Source organism: Aquila chrysaetos, chromosome Z, assembly GCF_900496995.4.
Source record: "Aquila chrysaetos chrysaetos chromosome Z, bAquChr1.4, whole genome shotgun sequence".
NCBI classification, from domain to species: domain Eukaryota; kingdom Metazoa; phylum Chordata; class Aves; order Accipitriformes; family Accipitridae; genus Aquila; species Aquila chrysaetos.
This window is the reverse complement of record NC_044030.1, coordinates 46,090,611-46,100,854: the sequence shown is the minus strand read 5'-3', so window position 1 is coordinate 46,100,854 and position 10,244 is coordinate 46,090,611. Positions and strand designations below refer to the sequence as shown.

The window sequence follows — 10,244 nt, the reverse complement described above, 5'->3', positions numbered from 1 at the left end:
ATCTAGATTTGAAACTTTGTTTCCTAGATTTCTTAAAAATTGAACCTGTGACTCTGCAGATGCTTTCCTGGGTACCTTATTTTACTTTTAGGTCTAAGCCTTAGGCTGCCCATTATTTTGTCAGGTCTATTCTCAATGAACTGTAACTCCCCAGAGGAAAAATACCTATTTATTATGGACTATTTCCACTGTAAGGGATTAGCCAAAGAAAAGATGGGTAGCAACTGTACCCTTTTTAATTATTTTGGCACCACATCAGAGTCATCCAGCTGTACTTATTTCTAGAAAGATGTCATGCTAGGCCATTCTGGGTGCAGCATTGCAAACATTCGTCACATGCTGTGATTGTGAACCTTTCAAGGAAACAGGTGAGCCAAACTGATAGGGACTACTGTTTGAATGGAGGAAATACGGTTTAGTCAACCTTCTTTTCTTCTCTGTCTTTGGTGGAATACAAGTGCTCCATGCCCCATACCCTCACGATGCAAAACGACATTATCTTGGAAGCACCACACACTTCACAGGGAGCAGCCTGAATTACAGCGGATAACCCCCGGGATATGCTATCACATTGAGCAGGGAATTCTCATTACTGTTTCTTGTCTGTTCTCACGGAATAGATTGGCTTCTACATCTGTGCTTTTAACTATATTTAACATTCGTAAATACCCTGGCTCTTCCAAGTCTGAGACTCTAGCCCAGCCAGCTCACTTCTGTATCCATCGGAGGGGAATTCACTGAATGTAAAGTGTGTCCCAAATAACTATGATTTGGTCCTAAAGTCACTTCTGTTCACTTCAATCTGGGTGTGAGGATTCAAAGCAACGTAGTTATATAGGCCTGACTACAATGACACAGACTTTCCTCCTCTCTAAATTAATGTGAACAGGAGTAAAACTGGAGAAAAATAACAGTTCTGTTGAAAAGTCCTGAGCTCATACTCGTGGAAACTTTTAAGAGGCTAATAAATAAGACCATTTGAGTGAATGAGGCTTTTATTCTCAGCTTGAGACTGCAGTGGCTGAAACTGATACACAGCCAAATTAATATTAGGCACTCTCAGCAGAACTGAACTCTCTTATTAAGTAGTAGTTACTCCTGTTCTGAAGTAAAGGGTTTAGCTAGTCTGTGATTAATATTGTATATTGATTTAGTGTGAGGACAATGAAAGAGGATTTAAAAAGTAATTATATCTGCCAATTTGAAAAAATACTTTCCAAATTCGATGAACAGAACAGCAAACAGAATACATTAAGTCTCTGAAAACTGGCTCACATGTGTGGAAATATATGCATACCAAGGATGTCTGGAGGCAGGTACTGAGATAAGTAAGCCAGCTGAGGTTGCCTTTATGCTAATGAGCAGCACTCAGTGGGCTCACCCTCCTGCCACAGCCTCCAAGCCAGTGCATGCACCTTTGAAAATATTGCTGATTTTTAAAAACAAATTTATAGTACATCATAATGTAAGAATACTAATACTTTGCCAATACATGGCGCCTTCCCCCAGAAAATCTGCGTGACCCTTTTTACACAGGTTAGTACTTACAAAAGAAATCTCCTGTGACTGCAAAGAAACCCCAAACTGGGTTGTGTAATTCTGTTTTGACGCTACTGATAGTACCCCCTGTCTACACCAAAGAACAAAAGCACAGATATAACTTTCTGAAAATTATACACCGAAATCCACACAGATACATTTAAATTTTCACTTGTATTCACTGGTATTTAGGAAACTTCAAAAGGTGTTAGCTGACCACCATTTCAGCATTATTGAAAGTAAATTCATGACCAGTGTGCTCACAAATTAAATTTCATTCATTATTTGGTCAAAGTCACAAAAAAGAAAGAGGCAGAGCCACAAATGTAATCAATGTATTATGTGAAGCAAAGCTTCATCTTAACATTCATACAGACAGCTTCTGCTCACCAATGTAAGTGTTCATATTTTAGGAAATGGGAGAGGTGTGCTGGTTGTTTTCAGCTGCAAACATTTGCATTGAGTCATTCTGGAAAGTTTTTGTCGAGATAAGTATCTGCATACTAACTTTTACTATTCATCAGGGTACTCCCCACCTACCAGTAGTAGAAATACTAGCAAAACACCCTGGGGGATGTTAACTCTTCTAATAACAATAATAAGAGATGGCTTATCCCCATCTTTGAAATGGAGGATTAATAGTAAAAATAATGAGTAAACTGTTAGAGGACTGCAGTGGGACTAGAAGGAAAACATAAAAATACCAATATGATTCACCTTTTAGCTAAAGGAGTCTTGAGTGCAGTGCACTGTTCCAGTTAAGCGATTTCTTCTTTAAGACACCAAAGTAAGCATTCAAATTAGAAAGCAACTTGAAATACAGTATGTTTGTTTATCCAGACTACAGTTAATCTGGTGCTAAGCACAGAGTTGCATTACTTAACTCAGCTTTGCTCCTAGGTGTAAGCAATGAGGGTGAGTATGTGTTCAGGACTGGAACACGGTGTTGTGCTGGGGAGCACCAAAGGCAGGTACAGGCAGTACTGCTGCTTATAAACTTAGTAAAGCATATGAATGAGCATATTGCTAAGAAAAACAATAAGCTTTTTTTTAATGCATCCTTCCGTTGCTTAGCTTTATTTTCTGCCTGAACTTTCCCTCCTACATTGTTAGAGTGTTACTTTAGGGAAAAGAGGACTACGAGTCTGTCCTCCTGAAGGTCTGAGACCCAGGCAAGGGGACAGGCTTTCTTGTTTGCATGGTTTTGTAAGATCTTTGTACAGTCGTGTTTGTGAGGTCTTGGCTTAAGCTGTGCTATTCCATTTGCTATAGCACTACATTAAATGCACCTTTAGCTTAGAATAGCTACAGACTTACTTACCACACAAAGATCTTTTAAGAATAATACACCTAATGTTTATCAAACATTGAGGTGTTCACAGGCTGAGTACTGCCAGCGGGTTTGGGGCCTATTTCCCCAAACCTTCCGCTCCCTAGAACAGAAGTAAAAAACCTATGAAAGGTCATTTAATAGGAAGGGTAAGAAAGCAAAACTGAAGGTAATGCATAGAATAATTGGAAAACTATGTAGCCAGTATTGAGATGTGAGAGGTCTGAAACTAAAAAAGGTCTCATTGGGGAAGGGCAGAAAAATTTGCAACCAGACTTTTCCTGGGGGCTTTATATAGCTGTAGAAACTGCGCCAAAGGTCTGAATTCAACAGTGTTGCCAGTAGCTACCACAGATTTGTTACTAGCTATATTTTCCCCACCTCATAATGACCTGCTTGTCCCAGACAGAAATACAGTTCAGCAAAACTGCAAGCTGAGAGAAGCTTGGTTAGTTTTCTTAAAACTATTTCCTGATCTAAATACAAGAGTTGATAGATACTGGGTAATGTTTCAAATGAAGGTGTGGAACAAAGCCTCATAATTAAGTATTGCAATAATACTTTCATCAGGTAGCAGACTAATTCTGTATCATTCAGACCAGTCCAGAAACAGTTTCTATCTGGTAGCAGTTTTCTCCTTAAGGAGCATCACAATAATAGGTAAAAACAGTCTTTCCTAGATTTCACTATAGTTACAGTGGACTATTGTATTGTTAATAGAATAGCCAGAGAATGTAGGTGTGTAAGTGTACCGGCCCTACACCAATTTTTTACCTATGCAAATAGTTACAACCTATTACATACACTCTCAGAAACGCAAGAACACAAGGGAAGAGAATGGTAATCCAGAAGGCTAGAGGAGAGCTCAGGGAGGGATGGTAGGAGCTGGACAGTGTACAGCCAGAGGCAGGAGTGGATCTGGCAGCTGCTAAAGAAGGTGCTCAGATAAAATGTTTACTCTGAGCAACAGCCTCTCCACAGGCTACCCTGAGAAGCAGAAATAGCCCAAGCCTGGGTTATGTGAAGCAGTGGTGAGGGGAAGACGTTGTTTGCTGCCTGTAAGTTGTGAGGAGACTAAGAGAGGCTTCTGGCTCTCTGAGCCACTGCAGGTCTTGAAGGCCAATTATTCTTAAGAATAGAAAAAAATTAATCTCTTTTATACATGTATTTACTTTTAAACTGTGATCTGGCTCTATGTGAAGAAGCTATCAGCAGATAGATGTGGTCAGGTTATAATTTTTCTTGTCAATATACTCAGGAAAATCTCAGGTTTGCAACCTGGATCACCAAATGACTAATTTATATTTTGGATTCCCCACGCACATGCGGTTTCTAATTCTTGAGTGAGCTTGGAACAGCTGACAGAGAAGACTCCCTAACATGAATCTGTCTGCTGATGATCACAGCCACACTACATTCAAACATGTGTTTCCCAAGCAGAGGCACTGAACAGGCACCTCTAACTACTGCATGTTCAAAGGAATGTGCAGCTAAACTCTGTTCACCTTCTTGGACAGAGCTTAATAAAAAATTAAGAAACACTGGAGACTCACAGAAATTAAAAGTTATTCATATTGAATACTGAACTCAGGAAGGCCGTTTAAATAATCTAGGGTTTTCTTTTCTAAATCCATTAAAAATATTTTCTGGTTTGCCACTTCTTTATCAAGCAATTAGACTTGTTTGCTTTCTTCTCCTCTTTCCTGTCTATCAGGTATTGTCACAGCTACTTGTGTTTACTTCCTTATTTGCATTTCTTTAAGGAGTCAAAATGTCCAGGGCCCAACAGACTCAGCAATTTAGAAAAACAAAGTCCTAGGTAAAAGCAGAACAACATTACTCAAGATTTTCTCTCTCACACACTTGAACATCTCTATTTGTCTTCAGCTGAGCAGCTATAACCTACTGGATGAAGAGCTGTTCTGTTTGGTCATAAACCTTACCAACCAGAAACTCAGAGGGAGACTTGTCTACCAGATCAGTGGGCCAGCTCCAAAACTGAGACACCAGTTCTTCCCATCATTTAGGACTCAACTATTCTGTACAAAGAGGAATAACGTTAAAACTTCATTTATTTATTGAGGTCCCAAAAGACCAAAAAAAAACTCCAACAATTTTTTCTTCTTCTCTATTAACAGTATGTAATGAAAGTGAAAGAACATATGTACTAGCAGAGCTATTAGTCATTACACTTTATTTTACCTGTTTAAATATTCTTAATCCTCATGTATGCAGAGAACATCCCTCACATACACATTGGTTCCTCCACAATATTGAGGACAACATATCTGATTTTGGAAAGGCAGGCTGAGAATGAGTTTAGCTAAAACTACGTGGTTTAATAAAATTCTGAAGGGATGGGAATAATAATGACAGCATGATGTTCCTGCCCAGGGTGACAGGCTGCAGCTTACTTTCTGGATTAGGAGGCCACCTAGTAGGGTTCAGGAGTGTGTGGGTATGTGGAAGGGCAGAAGAGCCTGAGGAAAATCTGAAGGACTATTCTCTCGTTTCCCCTCACCAAAAACTCTGAGGGGCTGTCACACATCTGCTCAATTCACGTATGCCGCATGGATTAGTGGCATGAAAAGCCAAGTTGGTTGAACCAGTTGCCAGTATACGAGGTACGTTCCTTGTGGCCTCCATGATAGGAGTCCCCTGGAAATCATGGGGGCAGCTGTGATCACTAGCAGAAGCTGGGTGGCCTCCATGCTGCCCCTCCCATGGGAAAGAGGAAAGTGCTGGGACCACCTGGGCACCTCACAGATGTCAGAACTGGATCTGTGGAAGTGCAAAGAAAATAAAACAGGCAGGCCCTCCAGAGATTTTTTTTTCCCCTTCACTTAAAAAATCTGCCTACAATTCACACTAAGAAGGAAAAAGGAAAAAAAAAAGAGATAGCAAGTAGCAGTGAAATGTTGTGTTTCCAGATGGTGAATTACCACTGAAACAAAGTTAGAAATAAACCCACAGAATCTGCATTTTTGAAGTGCACCTGAAGAAATTTATAGTTTTATCCTGTTGGGCATAAGGATGGTCAAGAGTATGCTCTTCTGGCAGACCAGAACTCAGGTAACTCAGCTCAAGCAAGAGCAGCTACAGAGCGAGTCTCTGTTTGTATTGCACTGCTGTCAGGGGTGTTTGGACTTCCTGTAATAAATCCCCAAATCATAAGCCTTGCCGTACACAGAGGCAGGTGCTGGATCCTTTACTAAGGCATTCTGGAAGAAGATGTCTGCCCTTTTGGACAGGAGGAAAAAGACTTGTGGGAAGACACTGGACAATTCATGTCACAGCAGTTGTCCTGTCCTGCTGCTGCACCTTGGAGCCATCCATTTAACAGCTGGTAAGTTGTGCTGACCTAAGGTTTAACCAGCCCACTCTTGGGCCACTTGTAGAGAGTGCTATTACCACAACTAAGGAGAAGGTTGTATATATGGATAGAAACTACTGTGGAATAACATAAAAGTTTAATGCTTGGATTAATTTTGCAAAGAGGGCAAGCCCTGATAACTCACAGTAGGGGCTAGGAGTCAGAATTATATGCAGATTACAACTTTGTTTCAAGAAAATAAATACTGGGAGACACTCAGGAAAATCTGAATAATATTAAGGTGTCAAAAGCTTGTTGTTACCCATTTCCTCGTGATGTGATTTGACACTGTAACATGAAAGGATGAGCTTTTCAACTCGCAAACAATTCATTTGTTGTACATGAAAGCAGTTTAGACCAGTGGAACAGCTAACTTCACATCCAGCACAGCATCAGGCAGCAGAGCAACAGCTGCAGATGTTTACTTAAAGCTTGAATGCAACATAAAAGCTTGAATGCAATATAAAAGCTTGAATGCAATATAATCTTTTTCAACTCTGGCTTTGCTCATATATTTATGCATCTATACATATGTGTGTATATATATATATATGCATCACATCACATCTGCCCATGTAGGTGGGTTGTCACCACCCTCTGTTTCACAGTGAGCTAGTCCAGGACCTTCAGTTTAATAAAGGTCCTGAGGAACCTTCTTGTGCTCTCCTTGAGATTCACACTGCACCACATTCCTACTTCCAGAGAAGGCAATTAACAAAATAGTGCTGCTTGAATTAGAAACATAAAAAGACTAAGTCTTTCATCAGTAGTAATTATTCATTTGAAGTTGGGGTAAAGTTAGGAAGCTTATCAACGGAAGAAGTGCTAGTGAATGGTAACACAGAAGTAACAACACCTAATACAGAGTAGTCAGAATAAACAAAAAAACAATCTATCAGGCTAAACAAACCAGAGACAAAAATCAAGGGTAAGCAATTATGGATGAGAAACACAGAGTCTCTTCTAAATTCTGTTCAGCATTCATAAAAAAAAGCCCTACTCTTGATCTCATCTTGCTGTCTTTCCTGTGCTCATGGTTTCCACTCACAAGACAGGGGAATGGAGTACCAGCTTTGTAGGAAGTGCAGCAGCTGAAATCACGGAGGAAAATGAGAAAGATACCTAGACAGCCTCAGGAGGGTGATTCTGAGGGCAATTTACCCTGCTTTGTACCTGCCTGATTTGGCTTTGGGGGGGGGGCGTGGGGAATGGAGTGCCTTTTTTCTTTCCAGGACTTGTTAAAAGAGACCTCGCATATGACTTAACTGAATTGGTGATGACATTGCCTGTGTGGGTTCATGTCACTAGTCTCATACATTTTTACTCACTTCACAATTCCAGCAATCAAGAAAGCACCCTGTAGCAGGTACTGAACATGCCTGACAACCCTCTCATGAGCTGGAGATGTGTACCAACACCAATAGCATTTAGACCAGTGTCAAGCTAATCACTGTTCCATAAAAGGTAGAATACTTCAATCAAAAGATGCCTGAAGTCAGGTTTGCTAGGCCAAAATGATGCTTATTAACAGCAGCCTGGGTTTGATCTTCTGTGTACTAGTATTGGCTGGGATAGAGTCAGTTTTCTTCATAGCAGCTTGTATTATGCCGTTTTGTATTTGTGACCAAACGTGGATACCACACCAATGTTTTAGCTATTGCCGAGCAGTGATTACACAGAGTCAAGGTCTTTCCTGCTTCTCACCCCGCCCCACCAGCGAGGAGGCTGGGGGGCACAAGGAGTTGGGAGGGGACACAGCTGGGACAGCTGACCCCAGCTGACCAAAGGGATATTCCAGACCATATGACATCATGCTCAGTGTATAAAGCTGGGGGAAGAAGGAGGAGGAAGGGGGTGTGTTCATGGTTGTGGTGTTTGTCTTCCCAAGTAACCGTCACACATGATGGAGCCCTGCTTTCCTGGAGAAGGCTGAACAACTGACTGCCGTTGGGAAGTGGTGAATGAATTCCTTGTTTTGCTTTGCTTGCACATGCAGCTTTTGCTTTGTCTGCTAAACTGTCTTTATCTCAACCCACAGGTTTTCTCACATTTACCCTTCCCCATCCTGTTGTGAGGCATGACTGAGCAGCTATGGGGGGCTTAGCCGCCTACTGGGGTTAACCCACAACATCTGTGAGATGAGTAAGAAAAGCAGAAAGTTCTCCATCCAACAGCAGTTGTGAATGAGAGACACTTCTCACAGATACTTCCAGGCTGACAGACAGAACAGATTCCAAATCCACAGCTACTGAAAACTAAAGAAAAATATTATTCAAAAGGAAATTTTTCCAGAGAAAATTGTTTTCAGAGAAAATAGCAGCAGCCAGGACCTATGAATTTTCCCACCTGGGAGTACAATGACCACTTGAATACTGTTACTTTGCTGGTGGACCAGGTTCTGGGAACAGTGTGTGTTCAGGAAGTATGGTCATATCAGTGATGGACTTCTGTAAAAACTGCCAAACCCAACTCTTCTCTTAAAGAACATCAGACCAGCTTTAGTGGATCAGCAAGGTGTCACTAATTTTGGTGCTTGCTCCCAAAATCTGCACAGTGTTAAATCCACTTGCTTTCCTCACACTGATTTTCTTTCCTCTTAAGTGGTGATGGGCTAGGAAGTGGGTGAATGGATAACGAGAGATCTTTTATTGCTGTATAAATCTATACCATCATACACCACTGAGACAACTTCAGGAGACAGCAGCTTCTCCAGTGAGCACTGCTATTGACCCATTAAATAGCACAGGAAAACTCTTCTGAGGCAATTAGCATTTATTTTTTTTACATTGCGTTTCTGGTCTCTGTTTATCCTCTTTGGCATAGTTCATCTCCTATTCTGTCATTTCTCTCCTGCAGCTATTTTCCTGTACGAGACACTCTCTTCCATATGCCCCCCTATTGCATCTTGCACTTTCCTTTCTGTATTTAATTTGTTTCCTTATTCACACCTATAATGTCCTCTGACTCACGCTTATTCTGTGCAAGTCACTGGGAAATATGTACATTTTTTTTTTTCCTAAATTCATGCAACATTTCACATTTCTTCCAGCTTCCTCTTCTGTGTTGCCTACACAAGGGCTGAGAGGGTTTTATTCTACACTGAGTGAAAACCAGATTAAGGTACTTGTCTCCAGGGATTCCATCATTTCTTTAAATGAGGAAAAAAAGAATATTTGGAACAGAGCCAACTTGCGCTTCTTTTATGTCAAGGCTCCAGGCAAACAGGGCCTGCTGTATTTCAGAAGTTCTCCCCAGGGAGAACCAGAATTTGGAAGAAGGCTGGAGCCCCAAGCAGAAAGATGTCTGTAACACTACTTTCCCCCTGCTCATTTCCCTGACCTGTCCTTCCTTCCCCTGTTTTTCCTTTCCCAGACTGATAATTTTAGCTGTGTTCCTTTTCCTTTTTTTCTTTTATAAAGCCCAAATCTCACATTAATATTCTCTCTATTCTTTAGGTTGGCTGTTTAATGCAATGTTACTCATACTTCAAAGGGATGAAGACAGAGATGAAGTTTTACTGTCTTGATGGCTTAACCTGTCTGTCATATAAAGCCAGCACTTCATTTTCTGAGTCATTCTTTCATGGAGGGAGTCTGCTTTACATATCAGGCCTCAGGGTGTGGTGTGGGAAGTACACTGTGGATTATTTTCCTGCTATTGCTGGAGGCTGTTTGTTTGCTGCCTATTGAAGTATGTAACAGAGAGGCAAGAAGATAAGGTTCTGACATTTCTGATTAAAATTTTAACTGCTTCTTTTGTAGTAAGTTGTGACTTGGCTAAACAGATAATATTGGCAAGCAAGCTTATGCTTTTTATTTCTTCACCTGAATTTAATTCCTTTGAACAGTGTGGCTTGATAATCCTAGAGTTCAATAGGATTTTCTGACAGGCTAGATACTGTATGAGAGACACAGTGCACGTTTTTTTCTGCAGCAGCCCACTGCTGAGGTCACAGTTGGTCATCTCAAACACAAAAGAAACCTCATTCTCTGGAGTTGTCAT

At 40.8% G+C, this 10,244-nt stretch overlaps 1 long non-coding RNA gene across 1 annotated transcript; it reads left to right on the top strand.

Moving 5' to 3' along the window:
- The first annotated feature begins 8,112 nt into the window (after window positions 1-8,112).
- LOC115336839 lies at window positions 8,113-9,993 on the top strand. The gene is made up of 3 exons (XR_003921941.2): window positions 8,113-8,199; window positions 9,292-9,362; window positions 9,698-9,993. It is a non-coding gene; the product is annotated as an uncharacterized LOC115336839 (long non-coding RNA).
- The last annotated feature ends 251 nt before the right edge of the window (window positions 9,994-10,244 follow it).